The 24140-nt window shown below is 46.1% G+C and overlaps 1 pseudogene; it reads right to left on the minus strand.

The window, feature by feature from the left end:
* Positions 1 to 887: 887 nt before the first annotated feature.
* On the minus strand, positions 888 to 2415 carry LOC102912374 (nuclear receptor subfamily 5 group A member 2 pseudogene; annotated as a pseudogene).
* Positions 2416 to 24140: the final 21725 nt, after the last annotated feature.

Below are 24140 nucleotides of genomic sequence, written 5' to 3' on the forward strand. Positions count from 1 at the left end.
ACAAAACAACTTCAGAACATATTTAAAATGGCAAGCTGACATATTTATACATTGTTCTTATTAGCTGTTGGCAGGTTTAAGACAGACATTCAGAACTCATGATTTAGTGGAGCTACTACTGGGTGTGGCTGAACAAAGTCCTTAGTATAGCTTCCGAGCTCATGGGTCAGAAGGTGTAGGGCCTTCTGGGGGGAGAGGGGGGCTGCCAAGGCACAGCCCGTGTATTCTTTTTTTGAGAGATGTTCAGCTTCACCATGGAGGAATTCTGGACAAGTCCAATTAATAACACCGATCAACTGCTGAATTTATTAATAACAGATCAGTTTAAATATACAAGAATTGTCAGCCGGGCGGTGGTGGCGCACGCCTTTAATCCCAGCACTCGGGAGGCAGAGCCAGGCGGATCTCTGTGAGTTCGAGGCCAGCCTGGGCTACCAAGTGAGTTCCAGGAAAGGCGCAAAGCTACACAGAGAAACCCTGTCTCAAAGAAAAAAAAAAAAAAAAAAAGAATTGTCCTGTCCATTTTATTCTGATGTGGTATTGGACTCCATCTGTGAGTTCAACCCACCCCATTACAATGTCTTTCATATGAATCCTTTTGGAGATGTGAAGCCTTTGATTCACAGTTTGCAGTACAAATACCCTGACATACCATTTATTTGCTATTAAGTATTTGATTATTATGCTTTTTAAAATTCAGTGTCTTTAAACCACGTTTGATTAAGCATTGCTTGGAGCAGTTCAGAGTATTACGTTGTCTTCCTCCTCCTCTTCTCCCTCCAGTCTCTCTGTTCCTAGAGCAAGCTTCTAAGGGGTGGCCACTCCTCAGGCTCTCTTTGCGTGCAGCATCTCCTTGATGAAAAGGTTATTGCAGGGTACGTCCCCGTTCACGTAGAGGTACTCTTCCGCCAGCATGCTGAGTGCCGGATTTCCGGCAGTTGAAGCAGCAGCTGTCCGAATTTCTCTGTTTGCTGGGGGTAGTTGCAAACCATGTAGTCCATCAAGGCAGTGTGCACCTGTTCCTGGACATTTTCCACAAGCTGGAAGTTCTCCAGATTCTTGACATCTAAGCTGAACAGCACTAGGAACTTCAGACATGCAAACTCTCGATGATCAAACTGTAGAGAACGAAGTCTCAGGATTAGCTCCTGCGAATGACTCAGGAGGTTGGTGAGTGTGACTCCGGCTTGTGAGGCTATGCTGGAGTAGTCGACTTGTTGCCCAGTAATCAGCAAGAGGGACCCTTCCTTCCCATGTGCCACTTGCCAGTAAATGTGATCCAGGATCAAAAGCTCACTCCAGCAGTTCTGAAGCAGCTTCATTTGGTCATCAACCTTCAGGTCTCTGAAGAAGACGCTGCTCCTGGCCCACTCAACAATGGAGAAGAGGGTCTGGTCCGCCATTTTGCACATGAGCCCAAATGTGTTCAGCTTGTCGTGCTTGCCTCGGCTCGCCTGCTCCTGCTGTAAGTAAGCTGAGATTTTCACTTGAATTTGAGTCTCATCTGGCTCACACTTGAAAAGTTCCAGTATCAGGTGCGGGATGCTGGCTGGGGAGCTTATCTGGTAACCATCCATGTAGGAGTAGCCCATCATCGACTCAGGCGAGCTGGTGTAGGGATCTGGGTACTCAGACTTGATGGCCCGGCTAGGAAAGTGACAATGTGGTTGGTAACCTTGCAGGCTGCCATGAGGTGGCATTGTCATGCTAATGGGGGAGGTGACAAAGGGACTCCTGTCATAGTCTGTGGGAGGCAAGGCAGCATGGTTCAGAGGTAAGCCTTTGGAGGCAGAAGGGATGTTCTGAATGGCAGAGGAGATGGTCAGGTCCGAGGGCATCACTTGTATCACCTGAGTCGTGGCTTCCAGCTTGAGTCCATTGGCTCGAATGAGGGCTTTCTGCTGCTGCTGCTTTAGGGCCCTGTCTCTCTTGCACATCGGCCCAAACTTATTTCTGCCTCCTCGCATGCGGTCCGCTCTTACGGCTTCTAGCCTCATTCCAACACTTAGACATTTTTGGAACCGACAGTAAGGACAACGTTTTCTCTGTGTTTTGTCAATTTGGCAGTTCTGGTTTTCTATACATGTGTACCTTTTATTGTTTTGGACTGTTCGCTTTAAAAAACCCTTGCAGCTTTCACAGGTAAGGAGACCATAATGGTACCCGGATACTTTATCGCCACACACAGGACATAGCTCTTCGAGATCTTCATCATAGGAGTAATTCACCATTTTAAATTGAGACACTTGCATGTTTTCCGGCATCTGCCCCTGTTCCCCATGTGATCGGGCCAGTCCTGGGGCTTCCGTCTCCACTTTGGGCAGCATGACAAGGCGGCTGCGGGCAGGCATGGGGAGTCGGTGTCAGTCCGGAAGCCCAGCATCTTTCTTGTCCTATGTATCTAGGTATCATCTACTTCTCAGGCCCGGGAAGAATCCTGGGTTGTTTTTGTGTGTGTGTGTGTGTGTGTTTGTGTGTGTGTGTGTATGTTTTTAAAGTCTTCTCCACCTGGCCCCAACAGTCCAAGGAAAAACAGAAACGAACCAGTATGGATTTTTTATATTGATACAAATCTAAGGTTATTTTTGTTATACTGTATATATGTTTCTACTCTTATGTAGATATTTTTGTATATTGATACAAATTTAAGGTTATTTTTGTTTAAGGTATTGTACCTATGCAGCTCATTTATAAATGTAATGTAAAGTCTTAGTCCTTGGAAGCTATTTAGGATAATAAAGAAATACAAGTTAGTAGTTAGTCACCTATAACAATCAAACTTAAAGTCATGTTAGGTATATTTTCAGAGACACATTTTATTTTATTTTATTTTTTAAAAGATTTATTTATTTATTATGTATACAGTGAGTGTTTAGCCTGCAGGCCAGAAGAGGGCACCAGATCTCATTGTAGATGGTTGTGAGCCACCATGTGGTTGCTGGGAATTGAACTCAGGACCACTGGAAGAACAGCCAGTGCTCTTAACCTCTGAGCCATCTCTCTAGCCTCAGAGACACATTTTAAATAGATAGATAGATGGTCTTCAAACACTTGAGAGACCTACAGAATATGGCATTTTAAAATTTTAATAACAAAGTTTTTCATGACAGTGAGACATATCTGTTCCTGGACACACCAATCTACTTCATAAAAGGATAATGGGCATCGAAGAACCTCCATATGGAGTTTGCTTTCTTTTTTGGTAAAACCTAGCCATTTGGACAAGAAACTTCCTTACCTCAACTGCTGACAGTATGCTGTTCAAACTGGACAAGCAGAACACACAGGAAAGTGACTACTGAACTTTGCCAAGACTAGGCAGGACATTCCTTCAAAATTTCTGCTTCACAGAAAAGTCTGTCAGGTATTCTAGGCCTGTAAGCCAAAGATGGATGCCCCAACATTGCAGAGGAATCTTGGGTCACTGTCCAGGCAGCCAGATGTCTGTCATTTTTATAGTTTTGAAAATTGCTTTCTCTGAATTTCTTGTTTGCTCAGGTAGTATTATATCCTTCTGGGGTCTTTGATGGAATTGAAGACTAGATAGTTATAGTTTTCCTTAGTTGTGATAGAAGATAAATTAGTACAAAACTTTGATTCATCAAGAGAGGATAGATAATGAAGTATTTTCTCTAAATTTGTCAAATACAAATTTGGACATTGTAAATGTAATTTTTACTTGATAATTATTCTTATTGTATATGGTTTTACTATGTTAGAGTTAAAACCTTTCCTTTTTATTTGACAAAAAGGGAGGGGAATGTTGCGGAATAATATTTTTATACATTGTTAATATGTGTTACTCTGATTGGTTTAATAAAAAGCTGAATGGCCAATAGCAGGGCAGGATTTTGGGGCAAAGAGAACAGTAGGAAGAAGAAGGGTGGATTTGCCAGTCAGATGCAGGGGAATCATGACATATAGAATATGAGGTAACAAGCCGTGAGTCAAGTAGCAGCATGTAAATTAATAGAAATGAGTTCATTTAAGTTATAAGAGCTAGTTAGAAACAAGCGTAAGCTATCAGGCAAGCATTTGTAATTAATAATAAGTTTCCATGTCATAATTTGGAAGCTGGCTGGTGGGAAAGAGAAAGACTCATTACATACAATAGCATGCAATCTTTATTATGTATTTATTTGTTTGGTTGTTTGTTTGGTTGTTTGTTTGGTTGGTTGGTTGGTTTTTCAAGACAGGGTTTCTCTGTGTAATAGCTGTTCTGGAACTCACTCTGTAGACCAGGCTGGCCTTGAACTCACAGAGATCTGCCCACCTCTACCTCTAGAGTGCTGGGATGAAAGGTTTGTGCCACCACTGCCCAGTGCAATCTTAATTTTGGAAAAACAAATTTTGTGCACAAAAATCTGCTTAGTGAGTGTGTCTTGTGGAAGCAGACAAGGAATGAATCTATGAAATATTTATCAGTAATTTAATTGTGTAAGTTTTGGGACAGTGTTATCCTTGTGGGTTTGTAGAGGAAGTGGCTTATTTTTAACTTTTGTTAAATGATTTGAAACAGTATCATTTCTGTAATTATATTTAATAAAAGGGTTTTTAAACAGTGTGACTGCAGAAGTTCCTTTGACTAAAAGCTGGGGGTCCCATTCTCTGAGAAGGCAAGATTTGAACATATAGCTAGAAGTGTGGAAGCTGGAGATGGATGGAACATTCAGTAACTAGGGCCTTGGTTTTCTCAGCGAGACTGATCATCTGGTGAGAGAGACGTGAACTGATGTCAGCGAAGGTGGAGGTATAAAGAAGGGGCAAAGGCCAAGGGTAACATGTAAGCCAAGGACACAATTGAGACTCAGTGTGAAGTTCTCCTCTCCCTTTCAATCCCCCCCCCCATCACTGAGCCAAGCGGCTATATATAGAACGACCAGCAGGGGGCACCAGCAAACTGGGGAGAGAATTACTCGACGTGTATCTTGGTGATTGCCCTGGACCAGTGTCAAGCTTTTTAAAAGGGGACAGAAATACAGCTTTTTAAATAAAATCGTCCCAATAAAAGCATTGGCAACCAGTTAAATGTTGTTTCACCTACTGCGAAACCAAAGGAGACCTGTCAGCCTGTGGCAGAGGTGGCCCACGAGGGAAGTGAGAGGTGGTGCACACTTATTTTTCTAAAACTACTCTATAACCACAGGGCTTTGTGTTGTTGTTGTTGTTGTTGTTGTTGTTGTTGTTGTTGTTGTTGTTGTTGTTGTTGTTGACAGGGTCTCCCATGTAACCCAGGCTGTCCTAGAACTTGTGACCCTCTTCCCTCAGCCTCTGGAGTGCTAGATTACAGGTGTGTGTCCAGCTCTTCTTCCCCCTGTCCTGCATCTTTTAACTCACCTCAGCTTGTTTCATGGGAAAACAGTTCAGAAACAGAAGGAAAGTTATTGACCGAATGTGATGTACAAAATAGGCCTTAAAAAAAGCACGAAGCAGAAGTGAGGTTTTGAAGCCCGGGCTTCCAACAGGAAGTAGCCAACTCAGTCAGAGCCTGCCAGAGAAGGAATTCTGTGAGACACAGCCCAGGGTTCCCCAGAGGAAAGCCTGAGCTATGCCGAGGAGACAAAGGGTGGCCAATCAGAGAACAGCGACCAGCAGACTCCCTGTGGCCCTGCCAGAAGCTGCATTCGAATACCAACTGCAATGGGTCGGTCTCTGCCGCAATGACCATGTGACCAAGGTTTGTAGGATGTCACCAGAGGCTTCAGGTAAGCCTGTGCGGCTGAAGGGGTCTGAGAAAGGCTTTGACCCCACTGCACTGGATCAGTGAGCACAAGTGCCTGCGGCGATTCTGAGACCACTGACTGGAGAGCAGCCAAACCTCCCTTTGCCTGGCTGGAGGGAGGGGAGGGGAAGCCCTCCTTCCCTCTCTCCCCACCCCAGCCCCCACCCCGGGAGCCAGGAGAAGAGCGCAGTGACACCGAGGATGCTTGTGAAAGATCAGTTCCAGCGCTGGTGATTAACTTCCACGAATGCTTGTCTCTCATGAACAAGACCCCGGGTTCAATCCCCAGCACCGCATAAACTGAAGGTGATGGCACATGGTAGTGATGCTAACCCCTGAGAGGGGAAGGCAGGAGGATCGGAAGTTCAAGGTTATCCTTGGTTACAAAGCAAGTTCAAGGCCAGCCTCGGTTACATGAGACCCGGTCCCAAATGAAAGGGGGAATTGGGAAGACTCCAGTTACCCAGTGAACAGTCCAAACCCACACATGGGGCATAGAGTATGTCGGGCACCCAAAAATAAAATAAATTAAAGCATATCCTATTCTCCCTCCCCTACCTCCCTGCCTCTTCTTTAAAAACACTAAGCAGACACCACAAGCCACAACTCAGAAAGTGGACTCTCTAACAAGCCTTTTCTCAGTTCCCCCAGAGACAAAGAACACAGAACTTCTTCAGGGCCTTGCGGCATTTAGCCTGGCCCTGACTCTCTGAATAACCCAAGAAACAGAGAATACTGCAAGATGAAAAGGAATGGAGGCATCAGAGCTGGAAGGGGTGCTCTCTGGAATCAGAGGTCGGTCACAGAGCCAGGGATGGTATAAAAAAAAGCTATGGTCAGAGATTCCTAGAGATGGGCTCTGTGCTCTGGCCTTGTGCCGTAGAGATGGGCGGCTAGATGGGAAAAGAAGGACACAAGCTTGCTGCAAAGGTCACACAGAACGCAGTGGGTCATAGGATGAAGTAAGGACCAGCCAGTGAGATACCAAAGTTTAGTGGGAAGCCACAGAACCTTCCTTCCGGTGCTAGGCACGCAGTATAACGTATTCAGTTTACTGAAGGTCTCAATCCCAAGGCTGGACTTCCATCTAGTGTAGCCTGATAGCCATGTAATATTGAGCTCTGCGTGCGTGCGTGCGTGAGTGCGTGCATGCATGCTTCTTAATGTAGTGAAGCTCTGTAAAATGTGCTGGGAAACACACATTAGCTACTTCTCTCGCAACATGCTGCAGGAAAAGTGGGGGCCCCGTGTCCCCTACCGCTTCCTGTTGCACACACACTATAAATTAAACTTCTTTCCACTCATTCATCTAGTCATGTATGGGGACTAAGTCATGTATGGAAGGTTTTGCCTCCAGATCGCTGAAGGTGGGCATGAGCTAGCTGCTGGAGAGGCCATGCTGGACATTTTCACTTGCCATCCAGAATGAGGTTGCAGAGAAAGCTTTTATTCAACACGAATGTCTTTTTTAACTTTCCAGAGAAAATGAAATCAGGAATGATTTTTTTTTTAATCTTGCTTTCATTTTCCCTGTGCCAAACTAAGTATTCCTGAGAGAAAGCAGACCTTTTCAGGGAGCCAGGCTTCAGTGCTCCATGTCTCTATCTAATTCCGAGTGATTACTGTTTTTCCTACTGGGGGTGGCGGGGTGGGGAGGACCAGGCCCTGAGAGAATTCGTGTTGACTCCTAGCTAATCTTCGGTTTTACAAGCCGTTCCCCTGGCTTTTCTCTTTAACCATCTAAGTATCTGCTATGAAAATTTCTTTCCAAATGAACTGAAGGTCTGGCTTTATTCTGTTCTGAAGTTTGCAGCTAAACATTTATGTATGTTCTGGGGAAGAAGGGGAGACCATGCTGCCTGTGATCCAGGGACTCAGGCAGTGTAGAAAAGGGCCCTCAGAGCTCCTGCCTCATAGATGCTCAGTCTGCCTCGGCCAAGGAGTGTTGTTTATCAATACCATCCATTTCATTTTCTCTGGTTTTTACTCTGCTAGTCACGGCTTTTGCAAGATCTGTGAGGCCAGCATTGGATCATGTAGGAGTTTGTAAGGTGAGGGAGACCCTTGAAAGCCCGCAGCTGGTGTAACAGACGTATCACCTAATTTTCCATGGCGACAGAGAAGCCACATTGTGTGAAAAAACCATGGATGGCACAGGACTCCTTTCTTGCTCTGTTGGGTTCTTGTCCTCCACACACATACATTTCTATCATAAAGTCGTGTACTATAGACTGATGAGAGCTGAGGAAGGAATTCTGCCAGGCTTACTTCACTGTCTCCTTGGAAACTTCAAAACTGTGTGTATGCTGTGGCTGGAGATCCCTGGAGTGACACACTGAGACCCTCCAGGGCCCCCGGAGGAGGGAGGGAGACTCCATCACACTTCAAACCAGGTAGGTACCTCTAGTTCTCTCCTAGTGCTGCTGTGGCAGATTATCATAAATGTGGTGGCTTAACACTCACACATACTCACATGTGTGAACACACACATGAATACATACACACATGTACACACACATGTGTACACACACACACACACACACACACACACACACACACACACACACGGGAGATCAGAAGCCCCCAGTTGGTCTCAGAAACTAAAGCCAAGATGTTGGCAGGTCAATTCCCTTTTCTGAAGGTCGTTTTTTTCCAGTTTCCAGGAGCCATGTACATCTTTAAAACACACCTCTCTGACTGCTGCTTCTGCCCTTGAATGTCCTTTTCTGGGCTCCCACCCTCTCCACTCCCTGTAATAAGGGTCGCTGTGGATGTCCTTGGCCCACCTGCATAATCAGGTATTATTAGTCCAGTCCAGGATCTTAAATTAGTTACATAGACAGCTACCTTGTTATGGGAGCTGGCTCATTCTGAGACCTCAGAGACTAGGAACAGGTGACTCAGTGGACCACACCAGCCCGAAGCCGGGTTTTCTCAGCTTACGGCCAGTCCCAGACTTCAATCACCACCAGCAGGTTTAAGCCTGGCCAGGTCTTTCAGGGCTCTCTTTGGTTTCTGAGCCCCTTGTCTGCCTGGCTTTCACAGCCTGCTTCTGCCTCTGCCTCATCCCCGCAGCCTGGAAAACCGAGGAGCAGGAAGTGTTCATAGGTCAGCCCAGGAATTTCAACCTCCGTGTCATGGACATGGTAGATAAGCACAAATGGAACACAATCAAAACATACTTTTACTTTGGGCTGCCATCATCCTTTTCAAGGCCTGGCCTCAGAGGGTGCAGCTCCATGGGGGTAGGGCTGTTCAAATCTCACACAGGACAATTCTGGGAATTCTAGGATGCTTAGCATCCCAGGCCTTTGCTCTATGTAGACTTGCCGCATCCTCCCCGCCAACCATTGTGACAATCAAAACACACTCCCACACATTTCCTACTGACCCCTAGGGAGTTGGCATTGCCAAAAACCTCAGGCAGGACTATGCTTATCTGAGCACTCAGGTCCTCAGGGAGAAATTGTTTCTTAGGTCACAAGCAAGCTCTGGTTTAGGTATTAAATGTATGGTCCCAGGTAAAAAACGTAAACCCTGAGGGTTAGGGCTGCTCCCGAGGAGATTAGTGGTGGAGAAAGGGAACTGTCAACTTCTCCATGACCCCACTCCCTGCTTGATGGCCTGAGCTGATGAAGACTCGGGGGAGGGGAGGGGCCAAACAGTACCTAACAGTACTTGGGAGCTGGAGGCAAGAAGATCAGTTCAAGGTCATCCCCAGCTACTCAGTGAGTTCAAGGCCAGCTTGGGCTACATGAGACCCTATTCCAAAAAAACAAAAAAAGTAAGAGGTATTCTCCACACTTCTTGCTGATGGGTTGATGTTATGATTCCAACATGGTTTCAGAGTCCATTCTGAAACTCCTGTTGGAAGTTTGGCCACTCCTGTGGATGTCTTAGGAGGTGAAGGTTTTGATGTGGTTGATCCTGAGGAGAATCACAGCCTTTCTTGGAGGACTGAGTGTATTTTTGAGTGAGCAGGTTGTGATGAGGTACACTCACCCCTGGTGCTCTGTCTCTTATACAGGCTTCCGCTCACCCTTCAGTTTTCTGCCATGTTATGAGTCAGCGCCAGGCCCACACCTGATCCAGCTACCCAGTCACGGATTCCAGAGCCATGAGCCATAACTACCACTGTACTTTTTAAGTTACTAGGTCTCAGATATTTTGTTAGAGCAGCAGCAAATGGACTAAGACATTGAGTGCAACTGATTTTTTTTTTCCCCCGAAGGGGGCTTTTGTGTGTTTTTTCAGAGCTTCCACCATGGGAATCTCTGTCACAATTCACAGGAACTAAGGATGCCCAAGATCACAGCCCTGCATCCCTACCTCCCTGGCAACCCACACATACGTGCTATGTACATACATAGATGACACCTTTTTCCAGGGTGAAGAGGGCAAACATCAGACCTCCGTCTTTGTTCTATAGGTGGTGTCCACAGCCTAACTTTGGAATATTATTTCTATTGCAGTACCTGGCTGAGACTTCCTTTGTAATATCCTGCCGAGGTTACAAATTCAGGGAACATCTGCTTTCCTTTTCTTTTTCTTTTTCTTTTTTTTTTTTTTTTTTTTGGTTTTAAAGACAGACGGTTTCTTTGTAGTCCTGGCTGATCTGGAACTAGCTCTGTAGACCAGGCTGGCCTTGAATTCAGAGATCACCTGCCTCTACCTCCTGAGTGCTGAGATTAAAGGCATGTGCCACCACTGTCCGGCTTCAGAGAGCATTTTCAAAGCCAATAATGTGAAAGTTGGTGTTCAGTGGCTGAGGATCGACGTGTCCCTGAGTTTTCACAGCTTTGACAAGAGCATTTCGCCAATTTTTTATTAGCCAGTATATTTTCAAGCTGAATGTTGTAGAAAGTGCTTGAGATTTCCTTCTCTGTGGGGGGCTAACAAGGGCTTTTTGTTCCAGTCAAAACTCTGGGGAGCTAGGCATGGCAGTCCATGTCCATAATCACTCCATGAATCCATGAGTGATTATGAATCATAATCATAAGCATGAATCATAAGCATTCAGGAGGCTGAGGCAGGAGGATTATGACTTCAATTCCAGTCAGAGTCACACAGTGAGACCTTGTCACGAAAGTAACATAAAATAAATGAGTTCTTTTCTTTGCTACTTAAACCTCAGAGGCCTGCTGCTACATTGTGTTCCTCTCCCTTCCAGATGGCTCGAGGGCCCAGAGTGATTTGCCATTCACACTGTGTATAGACTTTACAGAAGGTCTGGAACAGAGGAGTGACTAACTCAGATATGAAAATAGAATGCCCTTTTGTACAACAGCAGCATCTGCAGTGGCACGTCACACTTCCAAAACATCTGCAGGTGTATTTTCTCCTGGCAGTCCTGTGAGGCACGCCACTTTCCATGGGGAGTGAGGCCTAGAGGGAAGAGACTGACACTTAGTGGGAGCTATTCGATGTCTAGTGGGACTCAGTATAAGTACTTCTGATGTCTTACTTAAGACTGACAGTGAATAGAAAGGGCAGACATTTGTAGCTGAAGTTTTCCTGGTCCTGCCAAGCTCCTGTGGCCCTGCGGCCCCTTGAACCCAAGTAAACACACAGAGGCTTACATTAATTAAAACTGCTCGGCCATTAGCTCAAGCCTAGTACTGATAAGCTCTTACATTTAAACTAACCCATAATTCTCATTTATGTTTAGCCACATGGCTTGGTACCTTTTCTCAATTCTGCCTTCACGTCTTGCTTCCTCTGTGTCTGGCTGGAGACTCCTGACTCAGCCTTCCTCTTCCCAGAATTCTCCTCTCTGCTTAGCCCGCCTGTACTATACTTCCTGCCTGGCTACTGGCCAATCAGCATTTTATTTATCAACCAAATCAGAGCAACACATTCACAGCATACAGAGCGACATTCCCATCAGACATTGTTATCAGCCCAGTTGACCAGGGCTCAGAATGAGGCAGTTCCCTGCCTAAAGTCACACAGCAGCTAAGTGTCTCTCAGATGCACGCTCTTTTTGCGGTACCACACATTTAGCTTTCGCTCCTGAATTAGAATTTGATCAATTACTCATAAAATGCTCATTATTCATTCTATGCCAGGGCAGAGAAAAAAAGGTTTAGGAATGTTTTTACTCATCTATATGATTGAATTATAATGCTAGAGGAAGGCCAGAAGGCCCAAAGGAATAGATATTTATGGTTCTCAATGTTGGGATTTAAGGATGAGTGAAAAGGAAAAAGAATTTGAAGGAAAAAACGGCGCAAGGCGGTTGCGAAGCCTTGGAAAGTTCGAGCTTTGGGACCAGTCAAGCTAAGATAAACACCAAGTCATTTCACGTGAGACAAACACCGTCTCCTAGTGTCTATACTGCTTGTTAGGAGCCCAGAACACAAACCCACTGTCCTGTCAGTACTTCTAGAATCTTCTTCCCTTTGCCCTTTGCCCTTTGCACATAAACAACTTCCTCAGCTCAGGGGCCTTGAAGCTCTCCTGCTGCCCAGGGCCTTCTTACCCATGAGTTCTCCCTTGAGTTTTTGGGAAGCTCAGTTCACGCCTTTGGCTGCATGCAGTTATGCCCCGGCCCCCGCAAACACAGGTATTCCTCAGCCTTTTGTATCCCCAACTTCAAAAGCTCTAGTGCCAGGGTAGCCATTGGAAACACATCACATTCTTTGTTGCCCTTCTGTGCATTCAAGCATTCCCGCTACTGGGCTTTTCAAATCACCAAGTTGCAGCAAAGGATTGTATAGCACAAGTTCAGATGCTGTTTTTCTGGATACAGGAAGTTCTTTAGAGCACCAAGAATGTGAATTCTTAGCAGGGATGATGTGGCTGCCTATACCACAGAACAGAGTGGGGAAAGCTTCCTGAGAGGAAGAGGGTGTTTTTAGAAGCGAATTATGAGCAGGGTTTAGGAAAATGATAGGAGGCTGGACATTGCAGCAGAGGCAGGTGGCTCTCCACGAGTTCAAGGCCAGCCTAGTCAATATAATGAGTTCCAGGGCAGCAAGAGCTACATAATGAGAGACTATTTCAAAGAATCTCAAAGGAAAAAAAAAAAAAAAAGGTTGGATCAAGCCTCATATCCGAATACCTTTCCAGAAGGAACCTAGTCCACCCTATGCGGTGCCTGCAGCTTTCCCAGACATCCTACGCCCCTGGCATTTCATATCATGCATTCTGATCCTGCTTATCTCCCTGTCTCCTTCTCAGATAGGCCCTCTGCTCTTCCAACCTCCCCACAAATCAAAACCAAATTTAAGAGAAAAACAAGACAAAACAAAAGAAGAATCTTGTTATGGACGCTGTAGCGTGGCCCGTTGAGACACACAGTTTAACCCTTTAGTCCATTCATCTTTATGTAAAAGAGTTCATTGCGAGTCATTGGTGTGGCTTGAGGCCTCTGATTTCTGTCACACCACGAGTATGGGATCTAATAGCCTTATTCTTCAAAGCTCTAAAGTGGAAATAACTCAAATAGCCATCAGCAGATGAAAGGAGGGTAACCATGCCTACGAGGAACAAGAAGAGAGGTAGCTATCCTATTGAACGAAAGCAGCCAGGTTTAAAAGGGCATTCGATACAAACGGTAAGAATAAGCACATTCACTTGGCAAGGGATACGGCATCATTTTCTGAGGTGGAGAAAATGACTTCCCGTGTCTTATATGGCTAGACTTGCTTTTCAAAATCCATAGAACTTATCCCTTAAGATCCATGTAGGGTTGAGAGTGTAGTTCATTGGTACAATAATTGCCTCCATCAAGGCCCTAGGTTTAAGTCCTAGCACTTTAGGGAAAAAAAGTATACATAGTATTATGTTAAATCACACATCAACATGAAACTGCATGTTTTATATTTTTACATTATCATCGTCGTCGTCGTCGTCATCATCATCAATCACAGTGAGTCATCACCAGGGCCATTGGCCTCAAGGAGAACTGGAACAGGTTTCTTGGCTGTTCAGGATGTATCAGCTGCTCTCTGACTCCAGTATTTCACGGTGCCCATGAGAACTGAGCATCTGCTGTTTCTGATCTAGTGACTTGCACTCTCATGACTCAGATTCCCGCTCAACTCGCCAATTCTTTCTCCTGCTGTTTCTATCTTTACTCCTGGTTGCTATTTCAATGTTTCTTTCCTCTCTGATCCCTGGAGGGTGTGAGGTTGAATAAGAGAGCTAGTACTTTCCAATGGCATAGTCTCTGTAGGTACCAAGGTCCAACTGCCCACCCGGCCTGTGTTTTCTCCTTGCCTGGGCTCCACGTGTACTGACCACAGTATCAGGTTGGTATAGGGAGAGGGAGAAGCAATGGGGGTTAGGGTCTGGAATGAAAATCAGAGGTGGGGGAAAGGGGGAGCCATGATGGAAAGTGCTTTAGGGTCCCCTTAGGTAGACGTACTCAAGGTATATAACCTTTGGTTGCATGATTAAAAATTAAATCATTGTGGTAGGTATTTGATGGGCTTGTATCTGTGGGTGAAAATGTCTCGGTATATTAAATAGCTATTAGGGCCATATTGGTGCACTTTGTCAAAAGTGAGGGAAAGCAAAGACTTAGGACAAGGGCAGCTGTGGAGTTTGTCAACAGTTCGGACTACAGCTTCTGGCAGAGTGCTTGCTTCTTAGTGTGTACCAGGCCCTGGAGTCATCCTCGGGATCGAGGGAAATAAAAGGGGCCAGCTCATTGGGCAAGGGTGCCTGCCTCCAGGCCTGACGGGCTGAGTTTGAACCACAGAACTCAACAGGGAAGGAGAGGATTGACTCCTGAAGTTGTCCTCTGACCGCCACACATTCTCCACGCACACACATGACCACATTCACACACCCACATACACACTAATAATAACAAGTAAAAAAATTTAAAAATTTGTTAAGACATATTCATGAGCATGGTGGCACACGCCTTTAATCCCAGCACTGGGGAGGCAGAGGCCTGAGGATCTCTGTGAGTTTAAGGCCAGCTGGGTCTACATAGAGAGTTCAGGACAGCCAGGGCTACAAAGAAAGACCCTGTATCCAAAAAGAAGAGGCACATTAATGACACAACAGATTACTGTAATGTCATGTCTAAGAGAAAAGAGGCAGTAATAATAGTAATTATCACTGTTCCAAGCTCCTTATGCTTCTATAAGTCATTTTATCTTTATCACAATTCCATGAGGTAGAATTATCCCTATTTCACAAATGCTTAAATTGAGAAGTTCATTGTGTCACAAAAATCAAGAGAATGAAAAATACACGGCATCCCACTGTCTCGTGGGAATTAAAAACAAAACAACAAAAACAATTGCCAGTCTACTATAACCTGTGTAAGGCCTCCTACAGCAGCTTTGCAATTGATGAAGGGGTATGGTTCATGTCCTGTGGAGAGAGGCAGATCTTAAGAGGTGAAGGAGGTGAGGAGTGGGCTAAGGTGGGTGACCTGCTTGCCACCTGGGGCCATTGTGATGTCCGGGCCTAGGCTGTCACCAATGCCATGTCTGGGTCCATGGCCCTGCTGCCCCCGAGGTCTGTGTTGATATCTGTGACTCCTGTTACCACCGAAGGCCAAGAGGATAGGGCTGCACCGAGTTGGCCCCGCCCCTCACTGGCTGCAACACTAGGGAGAACTGGTCCCGCCCCACTCCAGGATAGGGGGGTCCTACACCTCGCCTGGGTAGCACAATAGAGCTGACTCTGTTCAAGGGGGCATGGGCGAGTGAGCTGGCTCTGAAGGTGGGAGAGCTGGACCTGAACCCCTTTGTCTGCCATGTGGTGGTGAGGGCAAGGAAAAGACACCCTCCCCACCTCATCCCTGCCACCTGCAACAGCCAAGGGAGCTGACCCTCCCCCCTACCAGCTGCAGCACTCGGGAAAGCAGGCCCTGCACCTCACCTGTGCAGCACAGTAGAGATGACCCTGTTGAAGTGGAGGGGGGCAAGGGGTGGTGTGGGAGACAGAGATGCTTTGCCCCCTCCCCTTTCCACCTGTGGCAGTTGGGCTAGCCCTGAGGTCATAAGAGCAGGAGAGCTGTTCCTGCCCCTCCCTACCTGAAGCATGTGGGAGAGTGGCCCCTGCACCTCACCTGGGCAACACAGTAGACCTGGCCCTGATGGTGCAGGTATCAGTGAGCCGGCCCTGAGGACATGAGAACAGGAGAACCAGACCCACCCCTTGCTCCCTGTGGCATAGGGTAAACTAGTCAGGGCAATGCTGGAGAGCTCATCCTGGCAGTGGGGAGAAAGGAGAGCCAGCAGGCTGACCAACCCTGCAACTACCCAGGCTCAGAACTAGGGCTAATGAGTTGGCCCACCCCAACATCCACCCCATCGATAATCTGCTGGAGCACATGAAGGGGCGGGTCCTGCAGATCCAAAGCTGCAGGATCTCCATGACACAGGGCAACAAAAGGATACCCAAGAGAAGTCCCAGTGAGGGCCCAGCATCAGTGGTGAAGCAGAAACCAGAGGCCTTGAACCAAACCAATGGCTCTTTGCAATGAACACTTGCAAGTAAAGATATATGGACAAAAGGATATATTGTATGACTCACTGTCACACTACAGCTTCCATGAAGAAATTTTTCTTTTTCTTTTTCTTTCTTTTTACTTTTCTCTTAAATTTTATTTTATTGAGCGACAGGTTGCAAGGGCAGAGGGCAGATATAAAGGGACAGGGCGATGAATGGAATATAAATGCATGATGTGAAAGACACAAAGAATAAGTAAAAAGAAAGTTAAAAAACAAAACAAAACTCATGTGTAACTTTGATTCTCAATTTAGCAGCATTGACAAGTGGGGTCTCTAAGAGGTGATTCGGCCATAGGGTCTCCACTCTCAGAACAGATGAATGCAGTCTAACAGGAGTCTTTTATTTGGTTGATTGGTTATTTTTGTTTTCTGAGACAGTGTCCTCGTTATGTATCCAAGGCTGGCATTGAAACTGTGACCCTCCTGTATCAATCTCCTGAGTGCTGGGAATATAGACATAGGTCACCATGATGGGCCCTCACAAGAATGCTTGCTCTTGTGGAACCAGATTAGAAACCAGAAGAGTGGGCATGACAAGGCAAGCCGGACCCCTCCCTGTACTCTCCTGCACATGTCCTCTACTGGCACACAGCCATTTCTTTTCTATGAGGTGAAGTGGCATGCAGCCCATGTGGTCACAATATCTTGGAGCTTCTAACCTCAAAATACTGAGCCAAAATAGACCTCTGTCCATCATAAATCATACATTAAAAGTTATAAATTATACCTAACTTCAGGTGTTTTCAGTTGTTTTTTTTTACACTTTTCCAGTGTGCATGTTTGGGGGGGGGGGGATGCGTGTGCCATTATGCACATGTGGAGGTCAGAGGACAACCTGCTAGAGTTAGTTCTCGATTTCTGTTGTGTGGGACCCAGGGATAGAGCTCAGGTTGTTAGGCTTGGCCATGGGCACCTTTACCTACCAGCCATCTGGCTTGCCAACTTCTAAAAGTTACATAGCATGTGAGAAAAGCTTAAAAAAACACCAAATAATGCTTAGCTTAGAAAATTAAAAGTTATCAGGATGGTTAATATTGTCAGCTTGACAAGACCTAGAATCGTCTAGGAGACAAATCTCTGGGCCTGTCTGGGAGGGAGTTTCTACACTGGTTAATTGAAGTGGAAGTCCAACCCCAAATATAGGTGGCCCCATTCCATGGGCCGGGGTACAGGGTTAAAAAAATGGAGAAGGCTGTAAAGCATCAGCGTTCATTGACTCCCTTGTGCAGATGCAAGGTGACCAGGCACCTCAAGCTCTTGTCATCATGATCTCCCCCCGCCCCATGAAAGACAGAACTGGCCAGAAGCTCATGGGCCAGCTGGCCCGGAGTACTCTGTGGAGCAGAAACAAGGGAGGCCTGGCCTCGACAGATGGAGGAGCCAACTTCTAAAGAGCCACACACAAGCCTCCAACACACACACAATGAGCAAATAAGATTTGTGTAACACTCTGAGTTTTTAAAAATTAAAACAAAATATGTAAGCCATATAGAACTCTTTACATTAAGAAATGTGGTTGGTTGAGCCGGGCGGTGGTGGCACACGCCTTTAATCCCAGCACTCGGGAGGCAGAGCCAGGCAGATCTCTGTGAGTTCGAGGCCAGCCTGGGCTACCAAGTGAGTTCCAGGAAAGGCGCAAAGCTACACAGAGAAACCTTGTCTCAAAAAAAAAAAAAAAAAAAAAAAAGAAAAGAAAAGAAATGTGGTTGGCATCTCAATATGTAAACAAACAAGCAATATTTTTGGAATAATAAATACCATGAGAAATGAGAAACAGGAGTGAAGGATCTCAGTGGGTTGGCTACTTGTGTTTAGTACCATTTAGCAATCATTGAACCTAGCATTGTGCCAAGATGGGGGCTAGAAGAAAAATCTCTCCTCAGGTCCTCAACTGCTTAAAGCCAGTGTTCCATTAGCCCTAAGGCCAAGAACTGAACACATCAGCTCGGCCCCTGGAGTCAGGGCTATTCTCCAACCACAAGACCTTTGCCTCAGCCTTAGCTCTCTCCGATAGACTCATCAGTATGAGCTGTTACGGAGGCAGGCAATTTGGGGGGGCACATTGCCATATTAATGCAACTTTAGAGTGTCCTTTTAACTATTCCCAGATAGAATTTCATGATGCAAACTGAGTATGCCCAGAAGCATTTCTGTCCACTCTTTTAACCTTTGACCATGTGCTCCATGATCCTGAATTAAGTATGCCCAAAAAGGTATCTACTAATTTTCCCTCTCTTTTTTAAGATTTTGTGTGTGTGTATGTGTGTGTGTGTGTATGTGTGTGTGTGTGTACTTGCATACAAGAGCAGGTGCCCATGGAAGCCAGAGGCTTCAGATCCCCCTAGATCTTGAGTTACAGGCACCCGTGAACCACATGCCATGGGTGCTGGGAACCAGACTCAGGAAGAGCAAGCAGTACTTGCTCTGAACTGCTGAGCCGCCTTCTCCGGCCTCTAGCCTTCTTCTTAAACTGAGCGTGTTCAGGAACGGGCCTACCCCTGAGTCATACGTAAAGACTCCTCTGTAAAAGCCATGTGCTCGCATGCTCTAGGAGAGCTCTGCTTTGGAAATGACCCCTGGCTCTCCTGGCCTGCTGCCATAACCTCCTTCCTCTGCTTTTAAGTCTTGGCTGTGCCAGTTTGGACCTTGGACTCACCAAGATGTGAACCCATTGCCTTTGGTGACACCAACAACTACCAAATTCAAGTCCTTTTCTCTTCACTGGGTGCTTTTCTTTGACATGTATCCTGCGCTCAGCTCTTCTCCGGATTAGAGGGAGCTGGTCCGTCCCGTACCCGCCCCCTCCCCGGCCTCCTTCCTGCTAGAGTGAAGTACTCAACCAGAGAGCCATATACATGTCACACGCAGACCCACAGCCAGGGTGGACATTGGTGACGAGCACCATAGACCTTTCGGAGCCTTGGCCATGGCTGCAAATGTCACAGCACAAGTTCTGCAGGCTTGGAGGTGGAGGCGCCCTGTGAGGGCGGGAACAGATGGCGCCTGGAGGTGAGGCTGAGCAGCCCCACCCCCTGCCCAGCTTGTCCTGGCAAGTTCTTTCACTGCTGAGGCACAGCCTGCAGACTGCAACAGCCACCTGCCTCCCTGGCGTCCCGCCTCCACCCCCTCCCACTGCCGTTTGCCCTCCGTCAGGCTTATGCCCCTCAACATGGAACCCTCTACAAGCGGCGGGCGTCTTACTGTCCTCGGTCGACTTGGTTTGCTACAGGATGCAAGGACAGCTCTTCGGCCTGCTCTGGGTCACCTCCCACAGAGTACTAGACACAATGTCCCCGTCACTCTTAAAAATCATCCCCTCTCTAGACGCTGCCTTGGGCACCCAGAATTTCAGACTTCCCCTCCTGCCAAACTCTCCCTCACCCTTCAAGACCTGCTCTAATGTCCTTCCCTCTAGAAAAATGTCCCCAAGTCCTTCATAGGAAGAAGATACGGTCACCTGCTTAAGGTCCCCTCAGTACTACATTCCTAAGTCTAGTACAGCACAGCACACGCTTTGCTATAAATCACGTGTTCCTGTATCCGTTTCCTCAGTAGATATATGATCTTCAAGCATACTATAGGTAGGAAATTAATGAGTAAAAAGCCAAATCTTAGCCGGGTCACCAGTGGTGCTCACACCTTTAATCCCAGCTCTCGGGAGGTAGAGCCAGACGGATCTCTGTGAGTGAGTTCGAGGCCAGTCTGGTCTCTAGAGCGAGTTCCAGAATAAGCTCCAAAGCTACACAGAGAAACCCTGTCTCGAAAAACAAAACAACAACAACAACAACAACAAAAAGCCAAATCTTATCCCATAGTTATGGTTTCTTTTTAAACTTAAATATGCTTCTCACTATTCTGGTACTTCTCCCCCTTCCCCTTCCTGGGGCACAGAGATTGTGGGAAAGGGAAATGACATTAACTGAGATATGGACCCTCTTGCCTCTGGAATCTTCTGTCTTCTCTCTCCTCTCTCAGACACCCGTTCACTCTTTGAGGACCCTCTCCACCTGCACGTGCTCAGGAGATCAAAGCCGGGCACCAGCTAGTGTGTGAGCACGTGTGGCTCTGGACGTCTTTGCTCCGCTGGTGTCTAATGTGAGAAGCGAGAGGCTGGAACCTGGGGGCGCCACAGGTCCTCTGCACTTCTAATTGTCTCTATGTGATCCCAGAAGTAATTAGAAACCTGGGCGTTCCCAGCCACTAGGAAAGCCACTTCTGAGCAGAGGCCCACGTGACAACCTGTTTCTCTGGCCACAGCCTGCCAGCAGCAGCTCCCTGTCCTTCCTAACAACACTCCCACCACTTCTGACTCAAAGCTCCCTTCCCAGTTGCCAGCTGGGCACCTTGGAGCCTGTGTGTGGCTTTGGCGTTTTAACTTGGAGGCCTCCCCCGCCGCTATAACCTGTGTAATTCAAAGTCTCTGTGTCATATAAAAAAAAAATCGCTTTATTTTATTTTATTTTATTTTATTTTATTTTATTTTATTTTATTTTATTTTATTTTATTTTATTTTCTGGGCTCCTGTACTCTAGACTACTAGCAGAACAGGTGGGAAAGAGGCTGGGTCTGTACTTTTTGTGTTGGTCTCTGTTGGGGATTCTTAGAGATACCGTGACTGGAATACACCCCACAACGCCAGGGGTGATCCTTCAAACTAGGGTTATTATAGACTTGAGCACACGTTAGGATAATTTTCTGGCAGATGGCAACGAAGTTATCCATATATTCACTCATTCATTTAAATACCAGGGGATTCTTGGGATGTTTCTCTCTTTCAGCTGTTATAAATCATACTAGTATGGATATGCCTTAGTTAGGGTTTCTATTGCTATGAAGAGACACCATGACCACAGCAACTCTTATAAGGGAGAAACATTTAATCGGGGTGGATTGCATTTTTCAGGGGTTTAGTCCGTTATCATCATAGTGCAACATGATGGCATGCGGGCAGATCTGGTGCTGGAGAAGGAGCTAAGTCCTACATCTTGACCCCCAGGCAACAGGAAGCGAACCGGAAACTAGGTATGGCTTGAGCCTCAAAGTCCACCCCACTTCCTCCAACGAGGCCGTATCCACTCCAACAAAGTCACGCACTCCCTATGAGCTCATGGGGGCCAATTACATTCAAACTACCACAGGGTATAAGGGTACAAATTAAAATTGTTTTGAGACCAAGTGTTGCCTATAGCCCACACTGACCTCGAACTCACAATATTTCTACATCTGCCTCCCGAGGGCTGAAGTTTGGGGCATGTGATACCAAGCCCAGTTTTTTAAAAGTTAGTAACACAGCAAAACATTTCAGGGTGGATAACTCCTTTGGATCTTTGGTTCGTTGTTATTTGTACAGCTTTGTTTTGAGATGAGCTCTTACTATGTTGATAGAACCTCAGTATGTTGTCTGGGCTGGCTTTGAACTTCTGATCCAAGTGAGACTTGTCTCTCAGCTTTCCTAAAAACTGGGACCACACACGTGCCGCCACCACAGGTAACTCCAGTGGATCTTTCAAAATGTCTCCGAGTTGTTTATTGAATCTTACTTCCTTTTGTAGGTTTGAGGTCAAGGTCACATGGCCCTATTGTTCCCATCCCTACAGCTGTGGGTTCTTTTTCAAAAAAAAAAAAAAAAAAAAAAATTTGTCTGTTCATTGTGGGGAAGGGAATGGGCGTATGTGTGTGGAGGTCAGAGGTCAGTTTGCAGAAGTCAGCTCTCTTCGTTCACCAAATGGATCCTAAGGATCAAATTCGAGTTGCCACAGGTACCTTTACCTGCTAGCCATCTGTCAGGCCTCATTTTGTTGTTGTTGTTGTTGTTGTTTATTTGGGAGATATATTTTGTTTATTTTCTAGAAGGCCTCTATAGAATAACCAGAATGAATCAATGCAATTGAAATTATTTTCTGAAACTACTGAGGACAAACTGAAGAGGAACGCCAGGAGTGTTTTGTATCGGATTTTGGATATGCTGGGAACTGATATTGTCACACACTCTTTTTGTTTTTTAAGAGATTTTCCACTCGACATACCAACCTCAGATTCCCCTCTCCTCCCTCCTCCCACCCTATTGTCACACAGCTTTCTGTCATCTGTCTTAACACGATGTTACCTTTCCAGAAAATGCTTAATCAGGAAGGTAAAGTTGAATATACATAAAAAAAAAAAACTATCCAAATAATAGACAATTTCTCTTCACCAGAGTGTCTTTGTCGGGTGGACTTGTTATGACAAATACTTTGGACTGGGTGGCTTGACTCACACTCATTCTCTCAGGGTTCTAGAGACCAGCAGGTTCTAGATGAAGGTGCCAGTCATGTGGTCCCTGCTAAGGGGTTTCTCCCTGCCCTGCTGTTGACTGCCTCCTCCCTGTGACATCTAGTGGCCTTTCTTGGTGTCAGGCCCTCTTCTTCAAAGGACACTAACCCTAGGGTGGTGGCCCCACCCACACGACCTCATCTAAACCTAATTCCTTCCAAACTCCACTTCCATTTGAAGATTAGAGCTTTAACAAGCACGTGTAAGGAATAGAACTCAGTTCCCGACACTAGGAAGTAGCATTTCCCCATGGCAACGGAGATCTCAACTACAGTTATCCAATGACTATTTACTTGTTGGGGTTTTTGTTTGTTTGTTTTACAGTACAAAGGATGAGTTCCTGGGCCTGGCTCATGATAGACAAGTGCTTCTCTCTCTCTCTCTCTCTCTCTCTCTCTCTCTCTCTCTCTCTCTCTCTCTCTCTCTCTCCTATATCCCCAGCTTAACAGTCTACTTTTGGATGACTCATTTCAAAATCCTAACTCTGCTTTATTCACTAATGACTATAAAATCATGAACTTTGGTCCAGTAACAGTCAAGCCCCGACACTCAAAGACCCACCTTAAAACCAGACCCCACAAACTTCAAAATCAACTCTACCTCTGACATCTCTGCTGCTAAGATTGGATTTTTAGATTCTATTTCTTTTTATTTTATGCATGTTTGTGTTTGCCTGCGTGTGTCAGTGAACCACATGCATGCAGTACCCCTGGATGCCGGGAGAGGGCATCAGATCCCCTGAGACTGGAGTTACAGAGTTGTGAGGTGTCTTGTGAGCGCTTGGAATTGAACCTGGTCCTCTGGAAGAGAAGCAAGTGCTCTTAACCCCTGAACCATCTCTCTAGCCTCTTTTTGGTCAAGATACTGGCTTCCATCAGACATCAAAGTCAACAACATAATTGTATGAGAGCGTAGTAAAGAAACCACCAAAATTGGCTGCTCCGTGATTTGGGGTGGGGGTGGACAAGAGAACAAACTGAGACTTCTGGAAGAGTCCAGAGCATAGAGAAAAAGAAGCAGACTGGACATGGCCAGGGCGAGGGAAGCGGGACGTGGAAAAATCACGTGGGTTACAAAGAAGATGAGCACCTGGGGGGCGGGAAGTCCACCAGCTGGAGCAGGCCTGGCAGTTTGGGGCAGAGGTAAGAGGGGCCAGAAGGCTAGTGTGGAGGCTTTAGGGTGCATAACAAGTACTTGTAGGCAGGGACTGAGGGAGCCTGGAGGTCTGCGTGTGCTTTGATAGGCAACTCCAGGTATATGTCAACAGAGAGCCGTGTGTCCATTCTGCTAGAGGCAAGGAAATGATTCCTTTTGTCGGATGGGAACCCAGCTCACAAGCCCCTGAGGAATGCCTGCTTTGATCTAACCACCAAAAGTTCAGTAGGAGCTAAGTCAAGACCATCATTTCTGCACATGTACACTGCCTGAGCCCTAACAATAATAAAGTAAGTGGAAAAAAGACAAAGTAAAAGTTTAGGGTTTGGGGGTTTTGGTTTTTGTTTGTTTGGGGTTTTTTTTGTCTTGTTTTGTTTTTGTTTTTAAGTATAGTTTAGGTGTTATGGCACTTGCCAGAAATCCCAGTATTTCAAAGGCAATGCCAGATGGATCTGAAGTTCAAGGCCAGT

Source organism: Peromyscus maniculatus, chromosome 4, assembly GCF_049852395.1.
Source record: "Peromyscus maniculatus bairdii isolate BWxNUB_F1_BW_parent chromosome 4, HU_Pman_BW_mat_3.1, whole genome shotgun sequence".
Lineage (NCBI taxonomy): Eukaryota > Metazoa > Chordata > Mammalia > Rodentia > Cricetidae > Peromyscus > Peromyscus maniculatus.